The sequence below is a fragment of the Cervus elaphus genome, chromosome 14 (assembly GCF_910594005.1).
Source record: "Cervus elaphus chromosome 14, mCerEla1.1, whole genome shotgun sequence".
Lineage (NCBI taxonomy): Eukaryota > Metazoa > Chordata > Mammalia > Artiodactyla > Cervidae > Cervus > Cervus elaphus.
In genome coordinates, this window is record NC_057828.1 from 6,006,183 (window position 1) to 6,026,570 (window position 20,388).

Below are 20,388 nucleotides of genomic sequence, written 5' to 3' on the forward strand. Positions count from 1 at the left end.
GTTTTAATGTTCTTCTCCGTTGCCCATTTTTCTGTAATTTTAGAGAACTTAGTGAATATTGGAAATTCATCAGACATGAAATATGAAGGAACTTGAAGAAAACATGTATTAGGTAAATGGAGAAAAACAGAAAAATGAATGTTTGTGTTTTCTCATCTTACTGGAAAAAAAATAATAACTAATTAAAATTTAGATTTGAGAGTCAATTTGTTAGAATATTATCAAGTAAACGGAAAATAAGGCACTTTACAAGAGAGCCCGGATAGCTCAGTCGGTAGAGCATCAGACTTTTAATCTGAGGGTCCAGGGTTCAAGTCCCTGTTCGGGCGCCTTCTGACTTTTCGAAAATTCCAAGGTTTCTTTAGTTGCTAACTCTACTTATACCTTAAGTCGTATCAATTTTATTTTTCATTGATTTCGGAGTATGATAGAAAAACGTAGAGTCAGGGAAGAAAGAAAAGCGGCTACGCAAAACGTTACTCAGTTTCTTGGTGAGTGCTGAGGTTTTGCGCGGTGATGTCCTGCCCAGGAAGACTTTTTTTTCCTTTAGATTTCTAAGAACTAGGGAAGAAAACAAAACCGAAGGTTAAAAACCAAAGCGCCCGAACAGGGACTTGAACCCTGGACCCTCAGATTAAAAGTCTGATGCTCTACCGACTGAGCTATCCGGGCTCTCACGGGAAGACGTTGCTCCTGCGGCGTCTTACTTGAGGATGACGAGCGCGGCGCACCCGCCTCCTCCCGGCGGCATTTTGTGAAACTGTGGTAAACCCGAAGAAGCGCTGGGTTCGTGCGCCGGGAGAAACAGAGCTCACATCGTGGACCTTTCACCAGCATTGCCGGTTAACTCGGGATTGCGAGACTCTTATGTGCCCAATAACCACTATCAGGTAATAATAATAATAATTAGGTAATCTCTCTGACAAGTCTAGGATGAACAGAACCGTGACGTAGGCCACTTTTGAAGAGCTGTAGTGACACAAGATTTATTACACTCTTGATAAAAGGGTGAGTATCTAAAACGTACCCGACAATTAAAAAAAAAAAAAACAACTGAAGAACGAATCTAAGAGAAAACACAGATACGCTGCTCTGAAGCTGTCGGACTGAACTGTGTAGTGTGGAGCGGGAGAAAGGACCCCGCAGAGGGATGGTGGGATTGTCCTGCAGGTCCCTTCCTGGGGTCCGAGTCACAGTTTCACGTGACACAAACCCTGGAGTAGGTCGGCCCCAGTGACCTTCCGGTCAGAAACCTCAGGAAGCCAGAGTGGAAAGCTGAACGTGCCAGCGGTGAGACCGTTTATCGATCTTGGCATCGGAGGCTCTTCTCTTCCACAGCCTCCAGTACTCTGAGCGCTGCCCTCTGCCACACGGCTGGCGTGGAGAGTTAACCCTCGGTGGGGCTTAGAGCGGGACATCGAAGGGTTTTTCTTCGCTGACGTTGCTTTCCCTTAATTCCAACTGCTTTAAGTGATTGCCCTGGTCCAGCAATTCCACTCTTAGGAATTTGTCCTAAAGAAATAATCATGGATGTGCAAAAAGACTTGATTACAAGAGAGAAAAGAACATCAAGGCATTTTAACTGGAAAAAGCCTGTAAGTGACATAAATGGTTATATAAATTCTCCTATTAAGAATGATATGCAGCCATTAATAATCATGTAAAAGAACACAATTTGGGAATAACTGTAAAATAGTTAGGCTATATCGCAAATTTAAAAATTAAGCAACAAAGATATATTGTACAGTACAGAAAATCACAGCCATTACTTTGTAATAACTTTCAACAGCAGTATCTCTAAAAACATTGAATCACAATGCTGTTCATCTGAAACTAATATAATATTGTATATCAACTATATTCCAATTTGAAACTTTTTAAAGGATGCATATAAGTACCTTCAAAAATTGAAAGGATCCGTAAAGCCTGGGTGCTGAAGTTAGGTGCCCCTTTTTGAAACCTTACTACCCTGTGTGATCAGGAGTAAATTATTTCTCTGTCTCAGGACAATAAAATGATTGCAAGAATTAAATAAGATTGTTTATGTAAATTGCTTAGAATAGTGTCTGACATATAATAAGCATTCACAAAGTTACATAAAAATATGACAAGATCAGACTCCATCATTCTGTTCTTTCTATGGTTCTCTGACACTATCCAACCTTCAACAACTGCTTAACATATTTTTTAAAATTAATTTTTATTGAGGTAAAATTGACATTTTACATTGTTTCAGGTGCACAACCTAATGATCTGATATTTGTATATGCTGCAAAATGATTGCCCTAATAAATCTAGTTAACATCTGTCGCCACATATAGTTACAAAAGAAATTTTTTTTGTAATAGAACTTTCAAGATTACTCTCTTAGCAATACAAATATATAGGACAGTATTATTAACTATAGTCACGCTATATATAAAGTTTAACACATTTAGTTTTTTATTGAAGTACACTTGGTTTACAATGTTGTGTTAGTTTTTGGTATACAGCAAAGTGATTCAGATACACACACATATTCTTTTTCATGTTCTTTTCCATTACGGTTTATTACAGGATACTGAATATATTTCCCTGTGCTATACAGTAGAACCTTGCTGTATGTCTATTTTACATACAGTAGTTTTTACCTGTTAATCCCAAACTCCTAATTTATCCCTCCTCTTCTCCTTCCCCTTTGGTAACCATATTTTCTATGGCTGTGAGTCTGTTTCCATTTTGTAAATTAGTTCATTTTGTCTTATTTTAGTTTCTACATATAAATGGTATATGATATTTGTCTTTTTCTTTCTGACTTACTTCACTGAGTATGATAATCTCTAGGCCCATCCATGTTGCTGCAAATGGCATTATTTCTTTCTTTTTATGGCTGAGTGGTATTGCATTGTATATGTGTACCACATCTTCTTATCCATTCATCTGTCAATGGACATTAAGATTGCTTCTATGTCTTGGCTATCCTAGATAGTGCTGCTATGAACACTGGGATGCATATACCTTTTCAAATTACAGTTTTCTCTGGATATATACCCAGGAGTGAGATTGCTGGATCATTGTTGTTGCTCAGTCATGTCCGACTCCTTGCGACCCCATGGACTGCAGCATGCCAGGTTTCCCTGTCCTTCACTATCTCCTGGAGTTAGTGGTAACTCTATTTTTAGTTTTTTGAGGAACTCCTCAAAAAACTATGAGGAGGAACCCTCCATAGTATCTTCTATAGTGGTCGCACCAATTTACATTCCCACCAACAATGTAGGAGGGTCCTCTTTCTTCCACACCCTCTTCAGTATTTATCGACTTTTTGATGATGGCCCTTTTGACTGGTGTGAAGCGTATACCTCAATGTTGTTTTGATTGCATTTCTCTAATAATTAGCAAAGCTGAGTGTCTTTTCATGTGCCTATTGCCCATCTATATATCTTCTTTGGAGAAATGTCTACTTGGGTCTTCTGTCCATTTTTAGATTGAGTTGTTTGGGTTTTTTGTTATTGAGTTGTGTGAGTTGTTTGTATACAATTTTGGAAATGAATCCCTGGTCAGTCTCATGTTGCAAATATTTTCTCCTGGTCTGTAGGCTATGTATTTGTTTTCTTCATGATATTCTTTGCTGTGCAAAAGCTTGTAAGTTCAATTAGGTCCCAGTTGTTCATTTTTGCTTTTACTTTTATTGTCTTGGGAGACTGACCTAAGAAAATAATGCTTCAATTTAAGGCTTAACATATGTTTTAGTGGAGTAGAGGGAGACGTAGAGAATTTAGAAAGCTGACAATATTAAGTTAACTTGAAAGAATAACTGTCCCCTAAGTAATGGGGAACTATTAAATTTTGGCTCATTAATGTTCCAATTTCTCACTCAAGGAATACACATTAGATTTGCAGGTCAGGAAGCAACAGTTGGAACTGGACATGGAACAACAGACTGGTTCCAAATAGGGAAAAGAGTACGTCAAGGCTGTATATTGTCACCCTGCTTATTTAACTTATATGCAGAGTACCTCATGAGAAACTCTGGGCTGGAGGAAGCACAAGCTGGAATCAAGATTGCCGGGAGAAATATCAATACCCTCAGATATACAGATGACACCACCCTTATGGCAGAAAGTGAAGAAGAACTAAAGAGCCTCTTGATGAAAGTGAAAGAAGAGAGTCAAAAAGTTGGCTTAAAGCTCAACATTCAGAAAACTAAGATCATGGCATCCGGTCCCATCACTTCATGGCAAATAGATGGGAAAAGAGTGGAAACAGTGGCTGACTTTATTTTTCTGGGCTCCAAAATCACTGCAGATGGTGATTGCAGCCATGAAATTAAAACATGCTTACTCCTTGGAAGGAAAGTTATGACCAATCTAGACAGCATATTAAAAAGCAGAGACATCACTTTGTTAACAAAGGTCAGTCTAGCCAAGGCTATGGTTTTTCCAGTAGTCATGTGTGGATGTGAGAGTTGGACTATAAGGAAAGCTGAGCGCCGAAGAATTGATGCTTTTGAACTGTGTTGTTGGAGAAGATTCTTGAGAGTCCCTTGGACTGCAAGGAGATCCAGCCAGTCCATCCTAAAGGAGATCAGTCCTGGGTGTTCATTGGAAGGACTGATGCTGAAGCTGAAACTCCAATATTTGGCCACCTGATGCAAAGAGCTGTCTCATTTGAAAAGACCCTGATGCTGGGAAGGATTGAGGGCAGGAGGAGAAGGGGACCACAGAGGATGAGATGGTTGGATGGCATCACCAACTCGATGGACATGGGTTTGGGTAGACTCCAGGAGTTGGCGATGGACAGGGAGGCCTGGCGTGCTGTGGTTCACGGGGTTGCAAAGAGTCAGACCCGACTGAGCGACTGAACTGAACTGATGTCCTCATGAGAAAAGGAGATTAGGATACACACAAAGTACACAGACAGAAGGGTAAACATGAAGACAAATTTTTTAAAAATTTGAAGTATAAAATATTTGAAAGGAATATATAGAGGTATAAATCCTAAAAGACTAAATGGCTGCAGGGGTAAATACCAAACTCAGGATAATGGTTCCCTCTTCAGTTGAAGGAGGGAAGTGTCATTGGAGAATATACTGAAGGGGAACTTTTAAAAATACTTATTTTTATCTATTTATTTGGCTGCACAGAGTCTTAGTTGTGGCATGTGGGAACTAGTTCCCCAACCAGGGATCAAATCCAGGGCCCCAGCATTGAGAGATCAGAGTCAATCACTGGATCATCAGGGGAGTCCCACATGTAGGACTTTTTTGTACAGGTAATGTATTGTTCTCTAAGAAGAATTGTGGGGAAAAGGAGTCATATGCTTCATTATACTTTTTTGCATGTCTGAAATAGTTTCTTACAGCTTTTCAGAAAGACTATAGACCAATAACATTGGCTTTTAATTCCTTTAAAGCTGCAGTAGGCCTTAGAAAATTTATTCAATTCACTCATTTTACATTACAGATTGGGAAACTAAAAACCTGTGGAACTTTCTGGTTTCTAGAGTAGTTGGACTAAACCCAGATTTCCTGTTTATTAAATAAATGGTTTGTGAGCACAGTTCTTAGAGAAGGAAGTGGGGATCACTGAATCAGTTATGATCTTGTTGAACCAATTTTGTTTTCTTTTTTGGCAAGATTACTTGGCTGGTAAAAGAAATACTATAGATATGATTTGTTTTCATTATAGAAAGTCTTTTTTTTTTTTTTTTTTTATGAACTCCTTGGGAAATGTTGCCAGATGTTGACCTCTTGGGATAATTGGTTTAAGAACAACTCTGGAAGAGGAACTCTGGAATCGTGAATCAGAGTCAACTATGAGGGGTAAGCTCTATTCTTTTTTAAAAATAATTTATTTTTGGCTGTGCTGGGTCTTCACTGCTGTTCAGGTGTTTCCTCCAGTTGTGGAGAACAGGAGCTCCTCTCTAGTTGTGGTCTGCAGCCTGCTCACTCCAAGGCTTCTCCTGATGTGGGACACCGGCTCTAGCGCATGTGGGCTTCATTGGTTGCAGCACATGGGCTCAGTTCTTGCTGCTTGTGGGCTCTAGAGCACAGGCTCAGGAGTTGTGGTACATGGGCTTAGGTGTTCTGCAGCATGTGGGGTCTTCCTGGACCAGGGATTGAATCTGTGTCTTCTGTATCGCCAGGTGGATTCTTTTACCACTGAGCCACCAGGGAAGCCCCAGCTCTATTCTTACTCATTCCCTACTCAACATATTTATCAAGGCTTTAAATGAAAATAGTTTGTATATGTTAATCAACAATATGCAAAAGTGAAAGAGCTAATCCCTCCTGATTCTCCAGGCAAGGCCACCTGCAGCTCTCATTGCACTTACCACATTCTCTTTACCTGGACATTCTGACGGCACCTCCAGGAGTCACTTGTTTTAGAATGCTCTAAGCTGGTGCTTGGCACATAGTAGGTGTTCAACAAATACTTGTGGACCTTAAACTGAATTGCGTAACAGGATCATAATCCAAAAAGTCCAGTAGACAATAGGAAAGGCCCTAAAATAACCAGGTACTAGTTAAAAGATACAAAACAAATTTCTGTTTGGGATTTTTTTTTCAATTAAAATTAATTGCAGAAAAAGAGAGGAGAAATAGTTAACAGTTCACCTAGAAAAGCTTTCTGGGAGCAACTGTGAAAAAGGAATTAATTCTTCAGCTCATTTACAGAACTCTGGATCTCCACCTAAGTCGGAGGTGATGCCAGAAACAGAAAAAGGTGCAATGTGCAAATAAAGAAATGTCATTGCCTCATTTGCATAGGTGTGTATCTGGTTCCGGGAGGCACATTTTAAATTGGACAAACAGGTTCTTGAAGCCACAGCAGATAAGTAGTTGAAAGCTCTGAGGGGATTTTCAGCAAGCAGAAAAACAAAAGGTTAGAGATGGGACATGGTAGCTGTCTGAAAAAAAAAAAAAAGAAAAGAAAAAATAGTATTAGAAAGAAAGAAGCCTTAGTCTTCTCCAAAGTGCAGAATTAAAACCAATAGAGATGGTAAAATAACATATTTCAGCTCAAAAATTCCTGGAGTATCTAGACTCATCCTACAATAAACGAAGTGAAGTATTTGGGAGGGGTCATGCCATTTGGCACCGGCAGAGGTTGAAGACAGCGTCTAGACTCATCCTACAATAAATGAAATGAAGTATTTGGGAGGGGTCATGCCATTTGGCACCGGCAGAGGTTGTAGACAGCGTGCCTGAGAAGTTTGTTGAAGGCACTTTTGTGTTGTGAGAGAAGAGGCTAGACGACTTGATTGTGTGATCCAAATAAGCTCCACCTCATTGTCCTTTGCGCTTCTCTTTTAACATTCACCACATATTTTGTAGTGATCTCTATATAATCTTATCCTCGCCCAATTAGCGACAACACTAGTGTGCTGTTTTTCTGCTCCACCACGTCTGGGGAGTAAGAATGAATAAGCTAACACCGAGAAGCAGAGCGGGTGGCTTTTCAGCTTTCTAAAGAGCTGAAAAGGTGTCTCTGATGGTGCTTTTAGCTTTCCCCCTACCCTGGTTTTTTTTTTTTTTTTTTTTAACTCTCCCAGGACACGTTTATAAATAGCATAAGACCCTGCGATTTCCTCAAATGGTATCTCTTGAAACCCCAGAAGTCTTAGTCGTCCAGGCCCTGCTACTCTCTTTCCCCGGACTGGGATCTCCTCTATGGTAGGGCCAGCTCAGTGTTCTAGCTCTCTAGCCCTCCCGTTGGCCCATCTATGGTTTCCGGAGGCCTCACCGGAAGCTCCTCTGGGCGATGGGTTGGGGAGGCCGGAAGTTGCGCCCTCACTACTCGCCGTTTCAAAATGCTGCTAGGACCTTAGGGACAGTTGAGTGACGCCCCCTCACCCCCGGGCTCGGCGGAAAGCGACTCATGGAACGGCCGTAAGGTGTGGCTTTTGGGTTTCGTTGGCGAGGTGCCGGCAGGCCGGGAGCGGGGGGCGGGGGGTGGGAGCGACGCGGCCAGGTGTGCGGCCCGGGGCAGGGGCGGCCGGCGGGAGGAGCCAGAGAAGTGGGTGGCGGTGTGCGGAAGGTCGCCTGGGCGAGGCCGGGCTGGTGGGGTAAGCGCCATGCGACGCGAATCCGCGGAGGACGATGGTGGGAGTGTAGTGACGAGGCACAGGTCCGCCGGCGGGTTACCGACCGGAAGTCTGGATGGATGGTGCTCGATAGGACGGAAAGTGAGAGGACGACTGAGGCACTTTGAAGGAAAGACGGGAAAGAGGGAGGAGAGAATGACACTGCGGTGTCTTCAAGATTTTATGGTAGTGATTTTCAGGGCCACGGACCATCTGTTTCAGAGGCCTTCGAGTACTCATTTGAAGACTGCTCATTTGGGGGCCACACCCATACTTCCCCTAACAGAATATCAGGAGCTGGAGCTCGGGAAGATGTATTTTAATCAGCGCGTTCCCTTGTTTCTTGTCCACCTCCAAGTTTGAAAACCATTGTTATAAAGCGACACGCAGAGAAAATGCTGCTGCTCTTTTCCTTCATCTCGGAAGCTCTCTTAGGAAGCTCCTCCATGCCGTGGGATGTTGGCATGGGAAACAAGTATCAAAGGTCCTTGGTACTTTTTGGTATTAAGTATTACTACATCTCAGTTTGTGTTTGGTCTCCTCCCTCTTACTTGGGCTTCCCCAGTGGTTCAGCGGTAAAGAATCCGCCTGCAATGCAGGAGTCGCAGTTTGAATCCCTAGGTTGGAAAGATCCCCTGGAGGAGGGCATGGCAACCCACTCCAGTACTCTTGCCTGGAGAGTCCCGTGGACGGAGGAGCCTGGTGGGCTACTGTCCATGGGGTCGCAAAGATTCGAAGACGACTGAAGCGACTTAACACTCATGCACGTACTCATACATTTCTGTTACGAAGAGTTCATTTCCTTTAAAAGTATTTACTTAAGAATATTTTGTTTCACAGTATAGTCAGGATCACAATTTTTTATAGTTTTTTTAAAAAATCAAAATACTACTTGCCTGTTGTTGAAGAAAAGCACACAGTATAGAAGTGTGTAAAATGAACTGTCTGTTAACCTGTCCCCTCCTCAAGCTAGCTACCCTTAACTGCTGGATATTATGTTCTTTCTGACTTTTTCTACATGTATTCTTATTTTTAAACAACAGTGAGGTCATTTTGTATCTATTATTCTGCACCTTAAATTTTTCAGTAGCAACATCAGAGGAAGCTTTCCATAAAGTGTACATATAATATTTTCTTTTAAGGACTTGAGTATTGCATACAAGAATTTCTTCAAGGGATTTTTCGGTTGTTTCCTAAAGCATATTGTTTGTTTTGCAAACTGTGCTGGAGTATATTCTTGCTACACTCTTCATTTTTTTAGGTGTGTTGCAGACCTGGTAAGAACTAAAACAATATCTGAATGGTAGTTTTTTTTTTTCTAAAGAAAAAAGTTGGTTTTCTTATTTTCATGTATCTAGCTGAAAGAGAATCAGACAGTAGTGTTTAGTAGAGGTTTTCAGGACTTCATGGAGAAGGAAATGGCAACCCACTCCAGTACCCTTGCCTGGAAAATCCCATGGGAGGAGCCTGGTAGGCTACAGTCCATGGGGTCACAAAGAGTTGGACACTACTGAGCGACTTTACTTACTTACTTACTTCAGGACTTCAAAGAATTGATAACACTGATTAGTTTTGCTAACTTCTGACAAGAAGCTTTTATTTTAGTTAGTCTTTAAATTATAGTTGTCTTCAAAGGTAGAGATCAAAGATCAGGTATAAGAGTCTCTTGGACTAAGTGTAGGGTAAAAATCACTCTTCCATTATCCTTGAGAGACATATAAGACTGTTCTTGCTCTCTATGATTTCAGTTCAGTAGGGGACACACATAAAAGCATAAAATTAATATTGTGGGTATTTTAATAGAGGTGCTCTTTTGTCATCACCTTCCTTTGGGGAGTCAGAAAAGCCTTGACTAAGGAGGTTACTAGAAACCAAGATTAGTAGTTTTTTCAAGCTGCAGTTGGCAAACACATGGGATTTTTGTGATTTCTTATGGGAAATGGCAACCTACTTCAGTATTCTTGCCTGGAGACTCCCACAGACAGAGGAGCCTGCCAGGCTACAGTCCATGGGGTCGCATAGAGTCAGACACGACTGAGCACACACAGCATACATTTACTGTGTGCCATTCAGTAGGGTAATTAAAACCGATTGTTTTAATTCAGTATTGCTTTTTCTTTTTTCCCACCTTTGTAGTGAAATATTTTAAAGTTTCACAGCTGTGTCATTTTATTTACCTTTAAATATGTCATGATGTAGCTCTTACTAAGTTGTTGTTTTTCAGTCACTGAGTCATGTCTGACTCTTTGCCACTGCATGAATTACAGCATGACAGGATTCCCTGTCCTTCACTATTTCCCAAACTTGCTCAGACTCATGTCCATTGAGTCAATGATGCCATCCAACCATGTCATCTTCTGTTGCCGCCTCCTCCTGCCCTCAGTCTTTCCCAGCATCAGCGCCTTTTCCATTGAGTCTGGCTCTTTGCATCAGGGGCCAAAGTATTGGAGTTTCAGCTTCAGCATCTGTCTTCCAATGAATATTCAGGATTGGTTTTCTTTAAGATTGACTGGTTTGATCTCCTTGCTGTCCAAGGGATTCTCAAAAGTCTTCTTCAGCACCACAGTTCAGAAGCTTTGGTGCTCAGCTTTCTTTCTTTTTTTTTTTATTTATTTATTTATTTTTTTTTTTCAGTGGGTTTTGTCATACATTGACATGAATCAGCAATAGATTTACACGTATTCCCCATCCCGATCCCCCCTCCCCCCTCCCTCTCCACCCGATTCCTCTGGGTCTTCCCAGTGCACCAGGTTCGGGTGCTCAGCTTTCTTTCTTGTCCAGCTTTCACATCCATATATGACTACTGGAAAAACCATACCTTTGACTATACAGACCTTTGTCAGCAGAGTAATGTCTCTGCCTAGGTTGGTTATTGGAGAAGGAAATGGCAACCCACTCCAGTTTTCTTGCCTGGAGAAACCCAGGGACGGGGGAGCCTGGTGGGCTGCCGTCTATGGGGTAGCACAGAGTCGGGCATGACTGAAGCGACTTAGCAGCAGCAGGTTCGTCATAGCTATTCTTCCAAGGAGCAAACGTCTTTTAATTTCATGGCTGCGGTCACCATCAACAGTGATTTTGGAGTCCAGGAAAATATAATCTGTCGCTGTTTCCTCTTTTTCCCCATCTATTTGCCATGAAGTGACGGGACCAGATGCCATGATCTTAGTTTTTAATGTTGACTTTTAAGCCAACTTTTTTCACACTCTTTCACCTTCATCAAGAGACTCTTTAGTTCCTCTTCACTTTCTGCTACTGGGTGGTGTTACGTGCATATCTGAGGTTATTGATATTTCTTGATTCCAGCTTGTGAGTCATTCAGCCAGGCATTTTGCATCATGTACTTGGCCTAGAAGTTAAATAAGCAAGGTGACAGTATACAGCCTTGACATACTGCTTCCCTAGTTTTGAACCAGTCCACTGTTCCGTGTAAGATTCTAACTATTGCTTCTTATCCTGATTACAGGTTTCTCAGGAGAAAGGTAAGGTGGTCTGGTATTCTCATCTCTTGAAGAATTTTTCAGTTTGTTGTGATCCACATAGTCAGAGGCTTTAGCATAGGCAATAAAGCAGAAATATGTTTTTTTGAATTTCCTTGCTTTTTCTATGATCCAGTAGATGTTGGCAATTTGATCTCTGGTTCCTGTATCTTTTCTAAATCCAGCTTGTACATCTAGAAGTTCACATACTGCTGAAGCCTAGCTTGAAGGGTTTTGAGCATAATCTTGTGCGTGTGTGAAATGAGTGCAATTGTACGGTAATTGGAACATTCTTTGCCTTTCTTTGGGATTGGAATGAAAACGGACCTTTTCCAGTCCTGTGGCCACTGCTGAGTGTTCCAAATTTGCTGGCATATTGAGTGCAATACTTTAACAGCATCATCTTTTAGGATTTAAAGTAACTCTGCTGGAATTCCATCACCTCTACTAGCTTTGTTTATAGTAATGCTTCCTAAGGCCCCCTTTTCGTCACAGTCCAGGTTGTCTGGCTCTAGATGCGTGACCACACCATCGTGGTTATCTGGGTCATTAAAACCTTTTTTTTTGTACAGTTCTTCTGTGTATTCTTTCCACCTCTTTTTAATATCTTCTGCTTCTGTTAGGACCCTGCTGTTTCTGTCCTTTATTGTGCCATCTTTGCATGAAATGTTCCCTTGGTATCTCTAATTTTCTTGAAGAGATCTCTAGTCTTTCCCACTCTATTGTTTTCCTCTATTCGCATTGATCACTGAGGAAAGCTTTCTTATCTCCTTGCTATTCTCCGGAACTCTACATTCAGTTGGGTAAATCTTTCCTTTTCTCCTTTGCCTTTCACTTCTCTTCTTTTCTCAGCTGTTTGTAAGACCTCCTCTGACAATCACTTTACCTTCTCGCATTTCTTTTTCTTGGGTATGGTTTTGCTCACCGTCTCCTGTACAACGTTACCAACCTCCATCCGTAGTTCTTCAGGCACTCTGTCTATCGGATCTGATCTCTCAAATCTATTTGACATTTCCGCTGTATAATCATAAGCAATTTGATTTAGGTCATACCTGAATGGCCTAGTGGTTTTCCCTACTTCAATTTGAGTCTGAATTTTGCAATAAGGAGTTGATGATCAGAGCCACCAGGTCTTGTTATTGTTGACTACATAGAAGGTCTCCATCTTCAGCTGCAGAGAATATAATCAGTCTGATGTGGTATTGATATCTGATGATGTCCATGTGTAGAATTGTCTCTTGTGTTGTTGGAAGAGGGTTTTGCTATGACCAGTGTGTTCTCTTGGCAAAACTCTTGTTAGCCGTTGCCTTGCTTCAATTTGTACTCCAAGGTCACATTTGCCTCTTAGCAGTTTTTAAAAAGTTACCACAGTGCCTTTCGACTACCATTAACAGCTTCTTAATAGTATCTAAAACCTAGTACATAATTCAGAATTTCTTGATTGTTTAGGAAAAAAAATGACACTTTTGCAGATGGCTTTTTTGAAACAAGACTTGAACAAGGTCCATCCATTGTATTAGGGTAATGTTTTTTTAAGTGTTTGTGAACAGTCTTCCACTTTAGCAGTAACGGTGCACTCAAGGTACTATAGAATTTCCTACATTCTGGATTTGGCTGATTGCCTGCTTTTAATGTTGTTTTTTCTGTCCTCAATTTTTTTTCCTACTACAAATAAGTAGTAGTTAGATCTAGAGGCTTGATTAGATTTGGACTTGAGGGCAGGGGGTCAAGAATGCTTCATAGGAAGTACTGGCTGCTTTCCTTTGCTTCACACAGAAAGCACCTGATGTCTGAATGCCTCTCCCTCTTCTTCGAGATAAGATTGGTCAATGGGTCAAATGCCATAAGCCTGCTCAATGTGTTTAAAAATTTCCCTTTTCCCCAACCTTTCACTTAAATGATTTTAGCATCTGTTAATGATTTTTGTGAAGATGACATTTAACTCAGAGACTGGAAATTTTAGGATGAGTCAGTCTGGTACAGAACTCAGTGTTCAAAATGAAGGACCAGTGTGTGCAAAGGCCCTGTTTTAGAAACAGAACAGGTCAGTGTGGACAAGGTGCATGGAGTGAGGGGTGGAGCAGTGCAAGTTGGAAAGACTGGGAAGGTGCTGCGGGCCTGGGCTGTTTTAGAACAGTCCCAAGCAGTGGAGTGGGGTCTGGCAGGGCAGGATTGTTTGGTTTTTTAATCCTTCTGGCTGTAGTGTGGAGTTTGAATTGAAGTGGGGTTAGAGAGATAGTTACGGATCTACTGCAGTGACACAGGCAAGAAATATTTTTTGATGTGGGGAATTGGTCATGAAAATGAAGAGAAGGGGTGGTTTTGAAAGATTTTTAAGAGTTAAAATCCATAAAGTTTGATGTGATAATGGAGAAAGAGGGCGAGAGCAAGATGATGACTGAACTTTCTGTTTTGAGAAGTGAAAATGAAAGTTGCTCAGTTGTGTCTGACTTTTCGCAGCCCCATGGACTGTACAGTCCATGGAATTCTCCAGGCCAGAATATTGGAGTGGGTAGCCTTTCCCTTCTCCAGGGGATCTTCCCAACCCAGGGATCGAACCCAGGTCTCCTGTATTGCAGGCGACTTCTTTATCAGCTGAGCTGCAAGGGAAACCCCTGTTTTGAGAAACTGAATGTAAAATGATAAGCTTTAATCTTGGACAAGTTATTTGACTTCTTTAAGCCTCAGAAATAGAAGAAAACGATAGAATGGGAAACACTAGATATCTCTTCAAGAAAATTAGAGACACCAAGGGAACATTTCATGCAAAGATGGGCTCAATAAAGGACAGAAATGGTATGGACCTAACAGAAGCAGAAGATATTAAGAAGAGGTGGCAAGAATACACAGACGAACCGTACAAAAAAGATCTTCACAACTCAGATAATCATGATCACTCACCTAGAGCCAGACATCCTGGAATGTGAAGTCAAGTGGGCCTTAGGAACCATCACTATGAACAAAGCTAGTGGAGGTGATGGAATTCCAGTTGAGCTATTTCACATCTTAAAAGATGATGCTGTGAAAGTGCTACACTCAATATGCCAGCAAATTTGGAAAACTCAGCAATGACCACAGGACTGGAAAAGGTCAGTTTTCATTCCAATCCCAAAGAAAGGCAGTGCCAGAGAATGCTCAAACTACCTCACAATTGCACTCATCTCACACGGTAGTAAAGTAATGCTTAAAATTCTCCAAGCCAGACTTCAGCAATATGTGAACCATGAACTTCCAGATGTTCAAGCTCGTTTTATTTATTTTTTTTTTTACCGCAGTAAGTTTATTTATTTATTGAAGGTCAAGTTTAAATTTAATGACTTTGGTATTAACTACACACATACTAGTAAGTGCTAAGACTTAAAATCTTCCGGTTCAGTTGTGACTCCAGACAGGATCCAGAGAAGAGTTCTAAAAATCTCTTCTCTGGGTTTTATGGAGACTTTCTTTACCCTCCTGTGTTAGCCTCTTATGGCACTGCATCAGCCTTAAAAGGGCACTGGAAAGGGTGATAAGCTCGTTTTAGAAAAGGCAGAGGAACCAGAGATCAAATTGCCAACATCCACTGGATCATTGAAAAAGCAAGAGAGTTCCAGACAAACATCTATTTCTGCTTTATTGACTATGCCAACGCCTTTGACGGTGTGGATCACAATAAACTGTGGAAAATTCTGAAAGAGATGGGAATACCAGACCACCTGACCTGCCTCTTGAGAAACCTGTATGCGGGTCAGGAAGCAACAGTTAGAACTGGACATGGAACAGCAGACTGGTTCCAAATAGGAAAAGGAGTACATCAAGGCTGTATATTGTCACCCTGCTTATTTAACTTATATGCAGAGTACTTCATGAGAAATGCTGGGCTGGAGGAAGCACATGCTAGAATCAAGATTGCTGGGCAAAATATCAATAACCTCAGATATGCAGATGATACCACCCTTATGGCAGAAAGTGAAAAAGAACTAAAAAGCCTCTCGAAGAAAGTGAAAGAGGAGGGTGAAAAAGTTGGCTTAAAGCTCAACATTCAGAAAACTAAGATCATGGCATCCCATCACTTCATGGCAAATAGATGGGGAAACGGTGGCTGACTTTATTTTTCTGGGCTCCAGAATCACTGCAGATGGTGATTGCAGCCATGAAATTAAAAGTTGCTTACTCCTTGGAAGGAAAGTTATGACCAACCTAGACAGCATATTAAAAAGCAGAGACATCACTTTGTCAACAAAGGTCCGTCTAGTCAAGGCTGGTTTTTCCAGTGGTCAGGTATGGATGTGAGAGTTGGACTATAAAGAAAGCTGAGCGCCGAAGAATTGATGCTTTTGAACTGTGGTGTTGGAGAAGACTCTTGAGAGTCCCTTCGACTGCAAGGAGATCCAGCCAATCCATCCTGAAGGAGATCAGTCCTGGGTGTTCATTGGAAGGACTGATGCTGAAGCTGAAACTTCAATACTTTGGCCACTTGATGCAAAGAGCTGTCTCATTTGAAAAGACCCTGATGCTGGGAAGGATTGAGGGCAGGAGGAGAAGGGGATGACAGAGGATGAGATGGTTGGGTGGCATCACCAACTCAATGGGCATGGGTTTAGGTAGACTCCAGGAGTTGGTGATGGACAGGGAGGCCTGGCGTGCTGTGGTTCATTGGGTCGCAAAGAGTCTGACACAACTGAGTGACTGAACTGAACTGAAGCCTCAGTTTTCTCTTTTAAGGAGCAAGTAACATACATAACTCTGTTGCACTCAAAAGAGATTCCAGGTGGGAAAGGAAAAAGATCTTGCTTTGGGTTCAAAGCCCATCAGCTGAATTCGTTTCTCATATACGTCCTTGAATAGTGCCATTGCTTAAGGTATTTTTCTCTTATATTCTTTCCAGTATTCTCCCATTTTAAAATCCTTCCACTGATGTCTATTCCCTCTCATTCCTCCTCTGTGTAGTCAAAAGTAATTTGTCCTGCTCACAACTTCTCTGGCCCTTAAATCAGTATCTTATTTTTATTTTTTTTAACTGAGGCTCTTTTATAATTCATGATTTCAGTTAACTCATGTATGACAAACAGTATGTAGTAAAAGCAATATAATAGGAAGTGATAGATAGTGAGATTTCATAATCAAACTGTTACATGCTGTTATGGATCTAAGCACTTTGTAAACTCCAGTTTTGTTTTTGTTTTTTTAATAATAATTATCGAGGATATAATTGTACAATATTGAGACACATAGAACAAAATACAATTATTAGAGGACAGTTGCTCTACAATATTGTGTTGGCCTCTACCATATGTCCTATCCCTCCTGAACCCTCCTCCTGTCTCTCCAGTATCTTTTTAATGGCACAACACTTTCTGCCAGATGTTAAACCCTTATTGAGGCTTAAATTCTTCAGAACTGCCAAGTAGTCAAGTCCTGTTCCTGCTAAGTTGCTCAACTAGCCTGACTGCTGACTCTGTTCTCCCAAGTTGTCTTTAGAGGCACTATAAAAGGAAAAGACTGAGAAACAAGTGGGTGATGTGGGCTTTTTTGAATTGTCAGGTGGGTGGGGGTAGGAGGTGGCTGGGTGTTTGGCCTTAGACAGGAGTCAGCCAGGCGTGGCTGTAGGAGAATAAAACCAGGGGAGAAGAGAACTATTGGAATGCTGCCCTAGTTTCTTCCCTGCCTCATTACCTTGGAATTACCTTTTTCCACACTTGCTGTGACTCAGCTCTGGTCTAGCTCTCCTCAGAAGTAAATCAGGGCATAACAGAAGCCTATACTTGGGAGGGATTGAGAAAAAAAAAGTGGTGACTGAGTTTAGACAGTCCATTCTCTGTCCTTTACCTCCTTATTTCTTGTTGTTCAGTTGCCTAGTCCTGCCCAACCCTTTGCAACCCCATAGACTGCAACATGCCACGCCTCCCTGTTCCTCACCATCTCACAAAGTTTGCCCAAGTTCATGTCCATTGCATCAGTGATGCCATCCAGCCATCTCATCCTCTGATGCCCTCTTCTCCTCCTGCCCTCAATCTTTCCTAGCATGAGGAACTTTTCCAGTGAGCTGGCTGTTTGCATCAGATGACCAAAATACTGGAGCTTTAGTTTCAGCATCAGTCCTTCCGACGAGTATTTAGGGTTGATTTCCCTTAAGATTGACTGGTTTGATCTCCTTGCTGTCCAAGGGACTCTCAGGAGTCTTCTCCAGCACCACAGTTCAAAGGCATCAATCTTTGGTGTTCTGCCTTCTTTACTGTCCAGCTCTCACAACTGTACATGCCCACGGGGAAGACCATAGCCTTGACTGTGTGAACGTTTGTCAGCAGAGTAAAATCTCTGCTTTTCAACACACTCTCTAGGTTTGTCATAGCTTTCCTGCCAAGGAGCAATTGTCTTCTCATCTCATGGCTGCAGTCACCATCTGTCATGATTTTGGAGCCCAGGAAGAGAAAATCTGTCACTACTTCCACCTTTTCCCCTTCTATTTGCCATAAAGTGATGGGGCCAGACACCATGATCTTAGTTTTTTAATATTTAGTTTTAAGCTGGCTCTTTCACTCTCCTCCTTCACCCTCATCAAGAGGTTCTTTAGTGCCTCTTCGCTTTCTGCCATCAGAGTGGTGTCATCTGCATATCTGAGGTTGTTTTTGTTTCTCCTGCCTATCTTGATTCCAGTTTGTAACTCTTCCAGCCTAGCATTTCTCATGATGTGCTCAGTGTATAGGTTAAACAAATAGAGTGACAGCAGACAACCCTGTTGTACTCCTTTACAATTTTGAACCAGTCAGTTGTTCCATACAGGATTCTAACTGTTGCTTCTTGACCCTCATACAGGTTTCTCAGGAGACAGGTAAAATGGTCTGGTATTCCCATCTCTTTAAGAGTTTTCCAGTTTGTTATGATCCACACAGTCAAAGGCTTTAGTGTAGTTGATGAAACAGAGGTAGACGTTTTTCTGCAATTCCTTTGCTTTCTCTGTGATCCAGCAAATGTTGGCAATTTGATCTCTGGTTCCTCTTCCTTTTCTAAACCCAGCTTGGACATCTGGAAGTTCTTGATTCGCATAATGCTGAAGGTTAGCATGCAAGATTTTAAGCATGACCTTACTAGCATGGGAGATGAGTGCAATTGTCTGATGGTTAGCCATTCTTTAGGACTACCCTTCTTGGGAATTGGGATGAGGATTGACCATTTCCAGTCCTGTGGCTACTGCTAAGTCTTCCAGATTTGCTGATGTATTGAATGCAGCACCTTGATGGCATTATCCTTTAGGGTTTTGAACAGCTCTCTTGGAATTCCGTTGCATCCACTAGCTTTATTAACAGCAATGCTTAATTCTTAGGTCTCCCCAAATCCCTGTCATAATGCTGTATCACTCTGGGGAACAAAAGACGACTCCTTGGTTGAGCAGTGATTGTATGGGGTGGAGGGTAATTGTGGTTTTCTGGTGCTTGGGATTTCCTGCTTTACTGCTTATTTCCTACCTTACTCAGCTTACTGTGACTGATATTGAGTGGAATTTGGTCTTCTCTCTAATGCTTCACCTATTAGAATAGCTACTGTCCTCTAGGGAAAAAGAATGTTGAAGAGCACAGGTATTTCAAGTGGAGAACAATGTATAGGCTTCTTTGGAACAGAAATAATAGAAGAGATAGATCAAGGGTTTAAAGTTAATCAGTCTGAAAGAAATAGGGTTGATATTAGCAACTTGAAACAAGAATAAGCAGAGGCTGAGAGAACTAAGCAGAAATAGCGGGCTTAAAAATACAGTGGTTGAAACATAGAACAGCACATCAAATGGGTGGAATAATGGAATGGATACAGTTGGATGAATTAGAATTCTAGAGTGAGGAGATCTCCCAGAACAAAGGGGAAAAAGACATATATATATATATATATATATATATATATGAAAAGCTAAAAGGTAAGGAGAATAGATATAGAGATATATGTGACTAATAGGCCTCTTAGAGAAAAAAAATGAAAAGGAGGAAGTATTGAAGAAATAATGGAAAAAATAGTTCTCTTAAAATTACAAAGGAAAAACAAAGTCCCTAGATGGAAAGGTTTCTTAGAGTGGTAAATATGAGAGGTCCAGAAAAACTCATTTCTTGGGCTCCCCAGATGGCTCAGTGGTTAAGAATCCGCCTGCAATGCAAGAGATGCAGGTTTGATCCCTAAGTTGGGAAGATCTCCTGGAGAAGGAAAGGGCAACCCACTCTGGTATTCTTGGCTGGGACATCCCATGGGCAGAGGAGCCTGGCAGGTCCAGCCATGGGGTCGCCAGGAGTTGGACATGACTTAGCAACTAAACAACACCAGGAGCATTATAGTGAAATTTAAGAGTATAACAGCTAAAGAAAATTGTAGGAGCCTCAGAGAGGAAGAACAGATCACACATACAAAGAAGCAAAATTTGAATTGACATTAACGTTTTGAACAGCATCAATAAATGGAAAAAGACAAGAGTTTTTCAGGGTTTTATAGGGAAACTAGAGTTTTATACCTAACCAGATTTAAATCGAAGGGCATAATACAGGTATATTCAGGTGTATAAAGTATTGGAAGCCTTGCCACCTAAAGACCCACATTGATAACAGTTCTAGATAAGTACTGAGTGATGCAGATCCAGAAAATGTTACAGGAGATACATGAAGTAAGGGTAATTAGATATCTTGGTGTCATTTATTGTGGTAAAGGCTAAAGCAAAAGAAAGAAAGGGAGAAGAGAGTGGGAGAGGGAAGGAGAAAAGGAAAAATCAAGAGAGAGAAAAATAGTTCTGTTCCAGAATTTAAAGTCCAAATGATACTGTGCTTAAGTTCATATCTTACTAGCAGGAAGACAGAGATGCAATTTCAAGAAAGGTAATAACATATTAAAAGGAAGA

The 20,388-nt window shown here is 41.3% G+C and overlaps 1 protein-coding gene and 3 non-coding genes across 6 annotated transcripts in view; 2 read left to right on the forward strand and 2 right to left on the reverse strand.

Moving 5' to 3' along the window:
• The first annotated feature begins 256 nt into the window (after positions 1–256).
• Positions 257–329, forward strand: TRNAK-UUU. The gene has a single exon. It is a non-coding gene; the product is annotated as a tRNA-Lys (tRNA).
• Positions 330–599: 270 nt separating this feature from the next.
• TRNAK-UUU lies at positions 600–672 on the reverse strand. The gene has a single exon. It is a non-coding gene; the product is annotated as a tRNA-Lys (tRNA).
• Positions 673–7,736: 7,064 nt separating this feature from the next.
• Positions 7,737–20,388, forward strand: part of MDM4 (MDM4 regulator of p53) — a 39,635-nt gene continuing 26,983 nt past the window's right edge. For all 3 annotated transcript variants that reach the window (XR_006344915.1, XM_043923672.1, XM_043923673.1), the window contains exon 1: positions 7,737–7,875. The gene's annotated coding sequence lies outside the window, so the exon portion shown is untranslated. The remainder of the gene's footprint in view (positions 7,876–20,388) is intronic.
• LOC122708392 lies at positions 14,915–15,037 on the reverse strand. Its single transcript, XR_006345172.1, has one exon. It is a non-coding gene; the product is annotated as a small nucleolar RNA SNORA26 (small nucleolar RNA).